The sequence below is a fragment of the Quercus suber genome, unplaced genomic scaffold (assembly GCF_002906115.3).
Source record: "Quercus suber isolate HL8 unplaced genomic scaffold, Cork oak 2.0 scaffold_28, whole genome shotgun sequence".
Classification (NCBI taxonomy): domain Eukaryota; kingdom Viridiplantae; phylum Streptophyta; class Magnoliopsida; order Fagales; family Fagaceae; genus Quercus; species Quercus suber.
In genome coordinates, this window is record NW_027069493.1 from 1662085 (window position 1) to 1677400 (window position 15316).

Here is a 15316-nt window from a genome sequence, read left to right on the forward strand (position 1 = left end):
TGTTGGTTGCATGATTAATATTATGTTGCAGTTTATTGTAGTTGGTGAGGAATATAATCAAGTCGTATTGGAAACTTGTGCCTGCTTAGGACAAAACTTAAGCTAAACCGGACAAGCATTAGGATAAAGGACCCTAGAACATGGCTTTGCCTTGAGCATGACACTGCTACCCTACACCAATTTTTAGGAAAGAATACTATGATTTTATTAAGAAATCACAAAAGCTTTACCAACCAGAGAACAATTTTTGGCTAAGGAATCTTTCCTCCATCATAAGTTTTTAATTTTTTTTATTCCTATTCTTAATTTTCATTTATATATTCTTCACTTTTTTCCCCTGTGAAGATTTAGTGCCCCAAATAAAATAATTTAATCATAATATGATTTTTTTTTTTTTTTTAATTGCTTTCTTCCCCATTCTAAACGTATATAGTTCTCTACTTTGTAGCTTTTTATATCTTCACTAGTGCGTTTAGATATGTTTTGCTAATTATTTATTTGCTAAAGCTACTATAAAAAAACGACAGGAAAAAGTTTTTCTTTTTATGAGACCCATCAAAATAAGCTCAATAACCCCAAAAATTTTGACTTTTTATTTGCACTTGCCAAACCCACTTAGATCTAAAAAATTGAGTTTAAAACCCTGAGAGTAACCATTCAATTTAGAAGATTGAAAGTTGGAAAATTTCCTAACAATCACCAGCTTGAAAAGGTAGAGGTTAAGATTTAATAAGGGTTTTTCCCTCGTCAAGTATTGAATCTTACACATATAATAGCTAGTAACCTTAGAAAAGTAACAACCTGCACCAATGAGGCTCTTGGCTCAGCTGACTTTTACTTTTCTAAAGAGCAAAGCATCTTCAACTTTTAATTTTCCCCCCTTTTTCTTAGCAATGTCCATCCATTCCTCAGTTATGAACTTTCTAATGGTGCAAAATCAAACTGTAACATCATTGACTGCCCCCCTTTGTTGAATTCACAATTGTCGGTTTGGTTTTGGTATAAAAAGTGTAAAGCTAAATAGTAAATACATTTTTTTCCCTTGGGTCGGTACATACAAAGTCTTTAATAAAAGAGATAGACTGTTCCTTAACTCATCTTTAAAGCAACCATTAAGCTTGTTGAACCAGCAAGCGGTTAATTAGCAGTGTTCTTGGTTCAACAACTGGTCAGAATTCAATAGCACTGTTTCATCCTATAGTTGTTGTTGCAACAGTGAACCATGAACTGTTTGTATTGGACCACAAAGGCCCATTAAAGAGGTAGAGAACACTAATTAAGTCATGCACAATTCATGTGAATGCAAGCAAGCAAGCAAGGTACCATCTAAAGCAGAAGTATTTTGAAGTTGATGCATATAATAACTTGTTTGTGGAACATTGAAACTATTTTTTATTTCTCCATAGAGAGACCAACTGCCCTTTAAATTGGACCACCCTTTGCTTTTTGTGAGGAAACATTCCTTAGGCCAATATTTAAATGAAATCAAAGCAGCCATCCCAAGTAACAAGAAGAAAACTTCAATGAGGATACAGCCTATCCACACCATCTCTCTTTTGTGTAGCCTCTTTGGGGATTATGAGGGACCCTCCAGAAGTTAACTAGGCTGAGCTATTTCTGGGAAGAAACATTTATAAATTCCTTGAATTAAGCTGACCAAACTGCTTGTTTAACTCACTTAAAATGTTTGAAAATTCAAAGCTTTACAATCCAGGAACATCTAGGAAATGTTGTAACTTGTAATAATTAATAATTAAAAAAATGGTTCACACACAATAAAATGTAGAACTCATTTAAAATATGTAAACATGGATAAAACTCAAAAACTTTTCAATTCAGGAAGGAACCATCTAGGAAAGAAAATGCGGTTAAAATACAATAGTTTTTTGACATGTTTCCAATGAACAGAGTTCTTTAGCTTCAGATTTTCATCAGAAGTCATTCATAGTAGAGTTATCTGAAAGCAATAGCAGAGGGCAGAGCCACGGATTTGACTTGAGGGGGGATTTATATATGACACATATATACACGCATGATGCATGTGACTATATATATACAATTAAAGCATTCATTTAAAAAATCATTGATATTTTAATGTAAGAAAACCCACAAAAAATAACATCTTCATTCTATTATGTTTATCTATTAGAATTTTTTCACTTGAATAATCCCCTTTTTCAATTTTTTAAAAGTTAAATTCCACTTATGAATATAAAGACAGGCTATGTTATCAAAAAAGAAATTGACTAATTTTAGCTACAAACTTAGTTGCAAACTAAGATTACAGCTTCACTCAATATCTTTTTAATGGATACGAATTTTAACAAATCTACTATTGGATTACAATTAAAAAATATTAAGTAGTATAACATTATTTAAAGTTAACACGTATATATAAGTTGACACATAAATTTCTAAAGTTGGATTCAAAAAATATTACAAAGTTGGAAAAATTCTATTTTAAATCCTATAATATAAGAGTAATCCAGATTAAACCTTATACTTTCAAAAACAAGTTACTTTAATTTTGAGAACAACTTATTTAGGTTTTTTTTTTTTTTTTTTCCCTTGTTACAACTAATCTAGTTTTTTTTTTTTTTATTTTTTTTTTCTAAAAATACTATAAATAAAAAGCTAAAATCATCACAAAAAAAAAAGAAGGTTTATTAATTTTTTGCTTAAAGTACTCCGGAAAAAAGAAGGGTAAAGTGGGACTTGTAATAACCCAAATACCTAGTCAAACCAATAATCCAAATACCTAATTTGGTAATGACATCACAAGAAGACCTTGGCAATACAATTGAATAAAGTTTCTCTCCAAACTAGTTTGTAGAAAAAATCTTCAAACTTCTCATATATTTCTTTTTTGAGTGTGAATTTTGAAAATTTAACTATTTAATTTCATGCTCTTTATATTCTTAACATACATACCAAATTTCATTATAATCAAATATTATTTACTATTTGATCAGTTACTTATTTTTTATATACAACTTTAGATTACAAAAACTTGAAATTATAACATTTATTTGATGACAGCAATTGATCATTGATTTTCTTGAAATTTTATAAGCATTAATGATGTAATAAGAATATATAATCTATTAGTTAGATTTTCAAAATTCACACTCAATATAAATATATATGATAAGTTTGTAGGGTTTCTTTTCAAACTAGTTTAGAGAAAAACTTTATTCAATACAATACTAGTATTAGGTCTCTCAGTGTACTTTGAATTAGTAGTCTTCCCCTATATATAAAACAAACCCACATCCAATTTTCACACCAATCAATATTACAAATACCCAGAGCACAAATAACAAAAATCCAATTTCAAAAACCACAAAATGTGTTTTAAAAAAAAATTGAAAATGAATTATGAAGTGAGAGGATAAAAAAGATTTAGTTTTCTCTTTTGTGTTTAGTTAAGAGGATGAAAAAGTGAAGATGTAAAAAACTCATTTGTTTGGTTTTTAAGAAAAATAATAAAAATAAAGCTGGAATAAAATAACAATTATGTCCCAATTAAATAAAACAAAAGGTAATACATTTTTTTAATTAAAAAATTATGTATGTACACTTAAAATTATAGAAAACATAATAATAATTATAATAAGAGAGAGAGAGAGAGAGAGGTGCACAAGCCAAATGATCCAAAAGAAAAAAGAAAAAAAAAGTACAGAAAATGAATAAAAAAACTTTAAAAAAAAAAAAAAAATCTCTCCTCTCTCCAACCAAAAAAAAAAAAATTCTCTCATCTTTTTTTCATCTTCCCTAAAATCCATCCAACCAACTCTTCACGTAATACCTTGAAAGCCGCATAGCTATCAGTTTGATTGAGCAATTGGTTGTTCGCCACTAATAACCAAGGACAATGCAAGGGTAAATTTCCCTAACCTAATTTCTGAGATACTATCCTGAGCCAAACACAACAATAAAACAAAAATAGAAAAGTAGTGAGGGAAAGAAAGGGATTTTGAAGAGTGAAGACCCTTTTCATCTTCCTTTTTCTTCTTCTCCATCAATGGTTTGTAGTGTTTGAGAGGACGACAATAATCGAGAGCCAGAGAAAAGCGTTTCACAAATAGTTGGGCAAAACATTGAGGAAAGAAATAAGAAAAATCAGCTTTTTACTTAAAAAAAAAAAATATATATATATATATATATATATATAAATTGACGCTAAAACGTAAAAAATCAAAATTGTAGGAGCTCTAAAGTTTACGTGACAAACCTCATAAGGTCAACAAAAAGTCAAAAGACTTCAATTTTATAGTATTTATAAATTAGGTTCAAAGTCATACGCAGTGTGCTCAAACCCCTTCACACATTAATGTTCTTAGATATACAGAAGCTTACAAATACAAATTACCACTTAGATAATGTTCTTAATATTTGGCTTGCAGCAATACAAAAGCTTACAAATACAAATTGCCACTTCCATAATGTTCTTAAACCAAGCCCGTAACTTGAAACGCAAATAATAATAATAAAATTTCTCAGGCAATTGAATTAGCACTTGTGTGAAGTGCCCCTACTAAGGAGGCATGGTCACTTCCATAATGTTCTTAAACCAAAGCCCGTAACTTGAAACGTAAATAATAATAAAATTACTATCAGGCAATTGAATTAGCACTTGTGTGAAGTAACCCTACTAAGGAGGCATAGAAGTGGCACTTGTTTTCAATCGAAGTACCACGTTTTCCTTTCTCTACATTGCGGATAATCCATGTGCCACCATAATTGTAATTCAGTTAACCATGTAGTTCTGTTAACCATGACATGGTCTAATACTTCTTGAACCACCCTCTCATCAGGTCATATAAAGTCATATGCAACAAATTGTCACGTACATAATGTACATAATGTTTGGCTTACAGCAATACAAAAGATTACAAATTAAAAAAAAAAAAATAAAAATTAAAAATGCTATAAGCTCAGCTAGTTGAACTTGCACTTGTGTGAAGCGCCCCTGCTAAGAAGGCATAGAAGTCGTCCTTGTTTTTAATTAAAGTATCATGTTTTCCTTTCTCTACATCTACATTCTTGATTGAGGATAGTCCATGTGTCACCAACTTGCCGTAACTGTAGTCCGATTAACCATGACATGTGTCTAATGTACTAGTAGTCAATATCTAGTGCACTGGTAACTTCATTTATTAGTAATATCTTTGGACTTTTAGCTTGCATATACAATAGCCACCTGCTGCTTCTACTTTCTGGACAATTAGACCCCATGATCTCCCACGCTTGTATCATAACCCATCATTTTGCATTTTAAGAAGAAAATATAATAGTTTTTCTTATAACATTAAAAATGATAAGGAAATTAATATAGAAAAATGATTTATTTTGTTTTAACTTTTTGTAAGCCACCAATGAACATATGAACATTTGCCAACTCAGCTGCATTTTTTATTTATGACAATGTAACATGTGAGCATTTCCTCCATTTTCATATGCAATAGTTTCATTGAATAAAATCGGTTCTTGATACACAATATCCATATGTTGTCTCAACCACGTTATATTAAATTTATTGATTTCAATTGCATTAAAGTTAATAACATTATAATCAAGATCATAAAACATTTACAACAGTGTGGCTATACCACCCGCCCTTTCTCCAACAAGGGCAACTTATTATAAAAAAAATTATAAAAAAAAAAAACAACAAAAAAAAAAAACCAAAATTGATTTCATATCAAAATTATTTTCATATGAAATATGGCTTTTTTTTCCCAATTTTTTAAGTAAATTTCCTGCTTGGAGAAAGTGTGAGTGGGATATCGTGATAGCATTATGAAAAGGTTTTATGATCTTGATGTTGGTGTTATTAAATTTGATGGAATTAATATTATGAAATCCAATGTAAAGTGATTAACATAACAGATGGGTCTTGTGAATCAAGAACTGGTTTTATTCAATAAAATTATTTTTGCCAATCTTGCATATGGAAAGGCAAGAAATCATGCAACTTTGGAAAAAATAAAAAATGCAACAAAGTTGGTAGATGCTCACATGTTCATTAGTGGCTTACGAAAGGTTAGAACAAAGCAACGTATTTCCAATATTAAATTCCTTATGTTTTTTACTTTTATAAGTAAACTATTATTTTTTTCTTTCTACAATTCAAAATGCTAGTCATGATACAGCAGTAGGAGATCGTGAGGCCCAATAGTGCGAAGTGCAGAAGCAACAAAGGACCATTGCACATGCAATAATAAGAAGCCCAAAGATATTACTAATAGATAAAGCTACCAGTGCACTAGACACTGACTATGAGAGGGTGGTCTAAGAAGTATTGGATCGTGTCATGGTTAAATATCGAAGTACCTTTCTCACATGGTCCAAGATGCTGACATGATTTCTAAAAACCATGTCTGAAAACAAATTTACTGAAATTGTTTCGAAAATTTTTGATGTTGAAAAACTTTATGTGGAGTGTACGGAATAAAGGCGAAATGAAAAATATATATAATAATAAAATGGTTTGTAAGAAGTGGTACTCGGATTTCAGCCCACACTCAACATTTTCCCCCAACCATTGAGGGTTTTCACTCGTCGACGCTTGCTTAGCATAAAATGCAAAAAGTGTGTGCACATGTGCAACACTATAGTGGGGTGTGTGCAAGTAAACTTCCTTACTTATATTCAATTTTAGGAGTCGCCACCAACCATTGGAATTCTAAGGTTTGATTGGTTACCCAATTCTAATTAATTTTATTTCCCAATCTTAGCTAAGAAAACCCTAGGGCTCCTCAGCTAAAATAGAAAATAAAACAAAATGTCTCAAACTAGATTACAGATCCTAAAGCTCGGTTACGTGTGGAGAAGGTGCTAGGCACCCCACAAAACCTATCCAAAAGAATAGTACCTCATTTCGAATTTAATCTTAAAAACTCTCCATTTAATTAATAACAACTAAAATACTTGGTATTTGGTTTTTAAAAAGAATGATATGCATGTAGATGTGAAATAAAACAATGATCAAACTATTACTAAGATGACATGCAAAAGAATGATATGTAATCTATCCTAACATGACATGTGAATGCATGACATGTATAATCTACCCTATGGTGACATGTGTATGCATGGCCACAATTTATTCTTGAAAACAAGATTAAATAGCATTGCTAAGCATGTGATTGAGTGACATTTACTAAGAAAGTAAAATGTGTAAAACTTACTTCACTCCTTAGCCTAGCATACCAAATGCAATTTTGCAATTCTTTTTCTCCAAAATATTTCATCTCATGCAAAAAGGGACACGAGGAAACAACAAAAAACACAAATGTTAAATACTTATAAAAGATGTGAAAATAATGTCATTTGACAAATTATTGATCTTGAATAAATTTTTCTTATTTTTTGGCAAAGTAGAAAAATCATTTTTGTGGCCTCAAGGGTCTTTGTGCAATTTTTTGAGGTTTTAGGTTAAAATGAAATTTCAGGAAGTTTTGGGGTTGAAAATGAAATTTTGGAAAGTTTGGGTGTGAAAGATAATTTGGGAAAATTTTGGGGTTCAAAATGTAATTTGCAAAATTGGAAGTTAAAAGGGAAACTTGGAATAGAATTGGGGTCAGAATGAAATTTCGGAGAGTTTTGGGGTCAGAGTATTTTGGAAAAGATTTGGGCCTTGGATTCAGGTTCGGTATTAGCAAAATTCAGACCTGGGCCTAAAATTGGGCTTGCCTGACCCACCTTATCCAAATGAAATCTATCTCCACCAATCAGAGCCGAAGGGCTATCTAGTGCATCAATGAAATTCTGACACCTCACACCCTATCATCCAACTCTTATTTCCTTCGGTCTATAATGAAAAAAAAAAAATCCTTTTTTTTAATCTTATTTTCTTTTATTTGTCTGCTCAAAGAAACTCTCTCCTTTTACTCTCTAATTTCTTTTTATTTCTCTTTATGTTTAGTTTGTGGGCTTGGTGATTTTGTTAGATATGTGTGGCCATTATCTGATTTTTTGGGTTTGAGGTTTCAAAAGATGGGATTTTTGGCTGTGGGTTTTTGGTAGAGACTAAAACAAATGGGTTTTGAAGAGTGTATTCTTGATATGGTCTAGACTCTAGGTTGCTGTTGAAATGAACTTGGATGTCTCGTGTTTTGACCTGGGATTTGTGTGTTTTGAATGTGTGTGTGTTCTGTTTTAGGCATGTGAACTTACTGTATATAATCATAAGTGCAAAACCAACATGTATTGAAGACATTCTATGAAAGGTGAGAAGGGAGTATATGTTACTCATTTTGGTTCTGTGTTTTTGCCATTTGCTTTGCTTCTCCTTGTTCTCCCTTCTTTATGGCTGAAAAAAAGGAACAAACTTTAAATTAGATTTCAGGCCAAAAAGAACACAGAGAAGAAACAAGAGAAAGTGAGAAAATATTACTGGGTCGTTTCTGCTCCATTCTGATTCTTCTTCTTTTATCTGCTCTGCTCTGTATCCACATTTTTGCTACCATGTCTTGCTGCCCGCTTGTTGTTGCTGTGGTTGCTGTTGTTGTTGAGAAAGGAGAGGCATTTGTTGAGTTCTTTGGCTTGATGATAGAAAGGATAGAGCTTTTACGTGTTTTTGGTTTTGTTTTGGAGGTTTTTTTTTGCTGCTGTTGGGAGGGAGCTTTCAGTGACTTTTTGGGACTATTTTTCTGGGTTTTGTGGCTGATTTCAGTGGGGTTTTGGGCCTCTTTAGAGTGGAATGGCTACTGCTGAGAGCTGGCTTTGTGTTGGAGTTTTGTTGTTGAGAAGTTCGGGCTTATGAAAAAGGTGTGATCTTTGCTGGGTTTTTTCTGCTTGATGGTAGGAAGGAGGGATTTTTATTTGCTTTTGGATAAAAACTAGTAAGGAAAAATTGGAAGGGTAGAGGACAGCCGTGGGAGTGGGGTAGGGGGGATTCCTAGGACTAGAGGGTGGGTTTGTGCCTCCAAGGAGCTGCTGATTGTTTGGTCTTTGTGAATAGGAGAATAAAGGCATTTATATGGGACTCTCTAGGGATTAAGGTTTAGGATAAACGAATGGGATTGGATAGGAATGAATTGAGCATTTGGCAAGAGATTTATAGTAACTTTGTTTTAGGGTTATGGAAATACGAACGAGTGAAAAAGTGTCGTAGAAACACGGATTGAGATGTTTAAACAATGAAAATTGTTGTTTAAACAACATTACTAAACAGTTTATGTTAACTTGCAAAAGATTAAAAATTGCACTTGGTTTAAGGTTAAAGGATAAAAGATTGGGATTGGATAGGATTGCATTTCATAACCGCAAAAGTTTAAAAACTGCACTTAAACAACTTCATGGACTTTAAATCAATAGTTAATAATTCATAATATAATCTTGCCAAGTCCATTAATTAAAATAAATTAACTTTATTTTTTAAATAAACCACATGCATGACCTAATAGAAATAAATGGACCAACAAAGTAAGTGAACCCGAATAAAAACAAGAGATGTAGCAGCATTATTGGAGCTTATGAAAATCAATTAAATTCCTTAATCAATTTTGGCAGGAAATTTTTAATCTCATGCTTGATTAAAAAGTCCCAAAATGGTACCAATTTTCCATGAAATTGATACTAACAATTTAGTTCAAGTCCTACAGAAAATTATGAACTTTTTTCACAGTTAAAATACAAAGTGGGTAATTTCCTTAATTAAGTGATATCTCATTTTATTCAAACTTGATTTTTGCCCATGAGAAGCTAAATTAAAGAGAATTTCATGATTTTAAATATATCATCAAAATTAATCCAATTACATGGTTAAAATTCAATTAAAGCTCGATCAAACTTAGTCAACTACATAAAAAATAAAAAATCAACAAAAAAAAGGGGGTTTAATCAATAAGACCACAAAATCCTTTAATTTAGGGATAAAACTTCTATCAAAATTTAAAGCTGGACAAAATACGATATCAATAATGAGGTGTGATGATATTAATGAAACTGAAAGCAAGTGCAAATAATTATAAAAGAAACTTGAAGAAATTGGACCTCTCTTTTATGAAATTAGTGGGTGTGTACTAAATAAGAAAAAAAGGGTATTATCTTCCTTTGCAAAAAAGAAATGACTTTATTATTGGATTCGATTAGTAAGAGCATTTTAGTATAGGAGTGAGCCTAATTCGTGGGCCTATTAACTAAGTCATGGACTAACTATTTTAAACAATAACTAGTCTAAGCAACCACATTAGTTTGTGCAAATTTTTTGTCTATTTTGCAAGAAAAAAAAGCCTACTTTTTCTATTTTACACATCCACTTTTACAAAACACCCAAATCAGTTTATCTATTCTATACATTTATTCAATAAAATATTCATTCTTTTTACATTTTTTATTATTTCCTTCCCTCTCCTCTCTGGAACCCTCTCATAGACCCAACACAAACCCAAAATCACCCACACCCAGCCACCGTCTTCTCCGTCGAGCTACAAACCCAAAATCACCCACACCCAACCGCTAGCCACCGTCTTCTCCATCGAGCTATAGACCCAACACAAACTCAAAATCACCCACACCCAGCCACCAACCACCATCAAAGATCAAACAGAACAAAATCACCCACACCCAGCCAACCACCGTCTTCTCAACGCGGAACTCAAAGCTTGATCGCGGATTCTCCGTCATTGCCAATAGTTGAAGAAGATTGAGCCCTTGGATACTTCAGTTGTATCCAAGGCTGTTTCTGATTCGGCCAAGGATTCCATTAAGCAGACCATTTCCACTATGCTAAGCTTGCTCCCGTCCGATCAATTCTCCGTCACTGTCTCCATTTCCAAACGGCCAAACCCAACACAAATCCAAAATCAACCACACCCAGCCACCATCAACAATCAAATAGAACAAACCCGTCAGAATCACTAGCAAGTTCAACAGCAAGTTGAGATTATCAGATTGTTGGATCGGAGAGGCTGATCGGCTTTGCAGTGCAAAGTTGAGATGAGAGAAAGAGAGAGCTGTGATGAAATAAGAAAGAGAGAGTTGAGATGAGAGTCAAAGGTAGGAGAGAGAAAAAAAATAATAAAATATCAAATACACAAGCTACAGTAACAGTGCATATATGCACAATTACTATAGCAATTATGTATAAATATACAATTTTACACCCACTAATGTGGGTGTTTTTTTGGCTAAAATGTGCAAAATGAAGAGATTTTTGTATTTTAGAAGACTATATACCAACTGATGTGGATGCTCATCAAAGCAAGAGCATGAGATTTGATATAGGGGGTGAGCCTAATTCGTGGGTCTATTAACTAAGTCATGAACCAATTATTTTAAACAAAGCCTATCCACATAATTAGTCTGAAGAAAACCCAACCCATTAATAAGCCCTTAATAAAGCCTCCCTATAAGTCATACCTCTATTTTTGTCGCTGGAACATGTTTTAGCGAAAAAAAAAAACTAGTCTATCTGTTTTCCTTAAAAAAAAAAACAAAAAACAAAAAAAACAAAAAACAAATCAAACTAGTCTATCTATTTTATAAGCTTTTGCGTTAGCAGATTCAGTAGTGCTCATGCTTAAGCTCATGCTCATCTATTCAAACGTCACATGCCGAGCTCTAGTAGTTAAGAACTTAAGATACGCTTTAGTAAAGAGTATAAGTAAATTTTCTTTAATAGAACATGATTTTTTTTCTTTTCTTTTTTTTAATTTATTCTTGTCCTCACCATTCTAAATACCTATAGTTTTCCGATTTGCAGGATACAGTAAACTGATTAGGACTTTTATATTTTTACATTATACATTGTAGACATACCACATTCGTCATTTTTTATTATACACATTTGCCATTTTTTATGTCTACAATATAAAAAGATAATTTCTCAACTAATTATTTACTAAAAAAAGAAAGGGAAATTTCTTTTAGGACCCACCAAAACAAGCTTTTTTTTTTTTTTTTGTAACACCATTACAAAAACTAAATGCCCCCTAGAGGAATTTAGAAAATGGATTGATTTGAAGTTTTTGTTAAAAAATTATAAGTTTTTGAAAATTTAAGATTTGCCACCTTTTTAATATTTTCAAAAAGAAAATAAAAAATAAATTAAAATCCATTTTTATTTAATTAAGTCAATGGATAAGAAAATTAATCTAAATGAGTTTGGAGATCTAGTTATGTTATGGGAAGGTGTGACTCATAAATAACAAGTTTTTTAGTCTTTACCAAATAAGAGTTTCTTGTCTACTATTAATTATTTAATTAACACAAGGTAAAATCCAGTAAACTACCCTGAGGTTTGATATAATATCAAATACATCCACCACTTTTTAAAAATGACGAATTTAATCTTTTAATGCAAACATAGTTTATTTTTCCCGTTTATAACAAAATTTTCACAAAACCGAATTGAAAATCAGATCTACTCTCTCTCTCTCCCTCTTATTTTCTTATTTTTTTCCTAATCTCATCAACTCTATATCTCTCTCAACTCTCTTTTTCTTTGCATGTACAAATCTGAAAAATTTTGAATAGTCCGTCATGGACCCAAAGATTCATTCTTTGAATTTTTCTCCTTTTTCTTCTTAAAATCTACAACACATGCAAAGCTTTTCTTTGGTTTTTTTCATAAAATAAATATTTTTAACTTAATCACTTCATTACATTTTTGGTAGCCGAGAAAATCAAAGAGAAAATCTGAGAAAATCGACCCACCCTTTTCTTAATAGATCAACCAACAATAGATCAACCAACCCTTTTTATTTGGGCAACGGGGAAAAAAAAGGGCCATAGGAAAAGTCACGTCTCCTCCATGTAGAGTTTGGCATCCGAGAAAATCAAACAGAAAAGCTGAGAAAATCAAAAGAAAAAGTCATAGAAAAAGTCACATCTCCACCACTTAGCGTTTGGCAGCTGAGAAAATCAAAAGGAAAAGCTCCTTAAAAAAAAAAACCCCTTTACAGATCTGAGTAACGGCAAGCATTAACACCGTTTGTGTTCAGGATTAAATTGGTTATTTTTTTTAAGTTTTAGATGTATTTAGTAATACCCTAAATCTCAAGGTAGTTTATTAGAATTTACCCTTAATACAAACTATTTATATGAATTTATTATTATAGCTCAAACAAATAGTGAATTTTATAACATAGTGGCCTAAAACTAAATCATGTGGCAAAGGGCAAACAATAATAGAGATGATAATAACAGAAATAATGGACAAGTAACAATAATAAATAAGAACAATTTTATTAAGTGTAGTGCTGCATGCCTAAAGTCAACTTGTACACCATCGTAAGTTTATTTAAAAATCTTTCTCTCCTCTCTCTATGTGTGTGTTAAAAATACTTATATTTGGTAACTGTTTTTTCTCCTTATTTTCTATTTTCAAAAAAAAATTTCAATTTTGAAGACTAAAAAACTTGTTTGGCAACTCAAAATGGGCAGAAAACAAAAACTGTTTTCAAAACTCAATTTGTGAAGGAAACTGAAAACATGTAAAATGCAATTTTTAGTTTTTAATTTTCAAAAGTGAATGAAAACACGCATTTAATTTAATGAATCTGTCTCATTTAATGAGTTAACATTAAATTTCAAATCCTAATAACAACATATTTTAGTATTTTCTATTTTTTTTCTTCAAAAAACTATCTTTTTAATTTCAACTAACCAAACATGTTTCTGATTTCAAAAATACAAAAATACAAAAAAAAAAAAAAAATGTTTTTTCTTTATATTTCCAAAAACAAGTTTTTTAAAATAGAAAATAAAAACTGTTACCAAACATAACTTTAATATTCTCAAAAGAAAAAACAGCGGGTTAATCTCACATTAGAAAATGAGTGTGAGTTAAAGAGGTTTAAAGTTTGTGCTGTGTATCCAAAAGTTAAACCATTTTGGATATACACCACTGTAAGTTTCTTTAAAAAAACTCTTCTCTCCTCTCTCCTCGTGTGTGTGTGTGTTAAAAATACGGGGGTGTTTGGTACACCCACTCAAACACACATTTTCAGTTTTTAAACAATATTACACGTATTTCTACACTTTTTCACATATACATATTTTCACATATGTTTTCAAATAACAAAACACATGTTTTCAAACACATGTACCAAACACCCTCGTATTCTAAAAAAGAAAAAGAAAAATAAAGTCAACTTGTCCTAATTTTCATTATTACTTGTGGCAACAAAAGTTAAATTTATTATTGCCTGGATTCTATTCTAAAAGAGGTATTGGGCTTCTATATATCAAATTTATTTGTACTTCAATTTGTTTGATCTAAGCTTAGCTAACCCGCCTATATTTCTTACCATTAGCAAATGTAAACTGAAAAGTGAAAACACTAAGAAAAATCTAACTTATAAAAGCCACTTGAAAGAGTAAAGCTAGCCTTCATCTACCTTACAGTTTCCTCTCTATGATATCAATCAACAAGACCATTTCTAAATCTTCCGCTCTCACTCACTCACTCCTTCTACATGACAAACTTCAAACTTTTAGCAACCTCAACCCATAAATCAAGCATCCTATTATCGACAAAGAATTGCGAAGAAAAAATGTAAACTGAAAAGTGAAAACACTAAGAAAAATCTAACTTATAAAAGCCACTTGAAAGAGTAAAGCTAGCCTTCATCTACCTTACAGTTTCCTCTCTATGATATCAATCAACAAGACCATTTCTAAATCTTCCGCTCTCACTCACTCACTCCTTCTACATGACAAACTTCAAACTTTTAGCAACCTCAACCCATAAATCAAGCATCCTATTATCGACAAAGAATTGCGAAGAAAGACAAAGTTATTAGGTGAGTTTAGAAATATACCTATAGTGAAGGCAGTAATCATAAAAGAACAGGTGGTTAACACAGATAAGTTCCTTAGCTTTAAGATTTTCAATTGAAGTTGCTCCCATTAGGACTGTCTATAAGCATTGTTTTACTTCTCTATATATTTCCATTACATAGAAACACGTGCACAATCACACAATGAAAAACAAAAACAGAAAATATTATAAAATTATTTATTTAAATAAAGGAAAAGAGAGAGGCAAAATGTTCTTGATCAAAACTTATTCTGATGAGTTACATTCATGAGGACAGAAGGAAGATAGTAAGAAGTTTCATCATTGCAAGATAGACAAAATAAAGATAGAAAGAAGATAGTAAGAAGAAAGATAGGCACCTACAGATAGAATAAGGATGGAAAAAAGCATCTACAACAAAGCTTTATAATTGCAAGAAGACAAAATAAAGACAAAGAAGATAGAAAGAAAAAAGAAGCATCTAAGGCGAAGCCTTATAATTGCAAGAAGATAGAATAAGGACAAAAAGAAGATAGAAAGATGGGAAAAAAAGTCTACATAGTA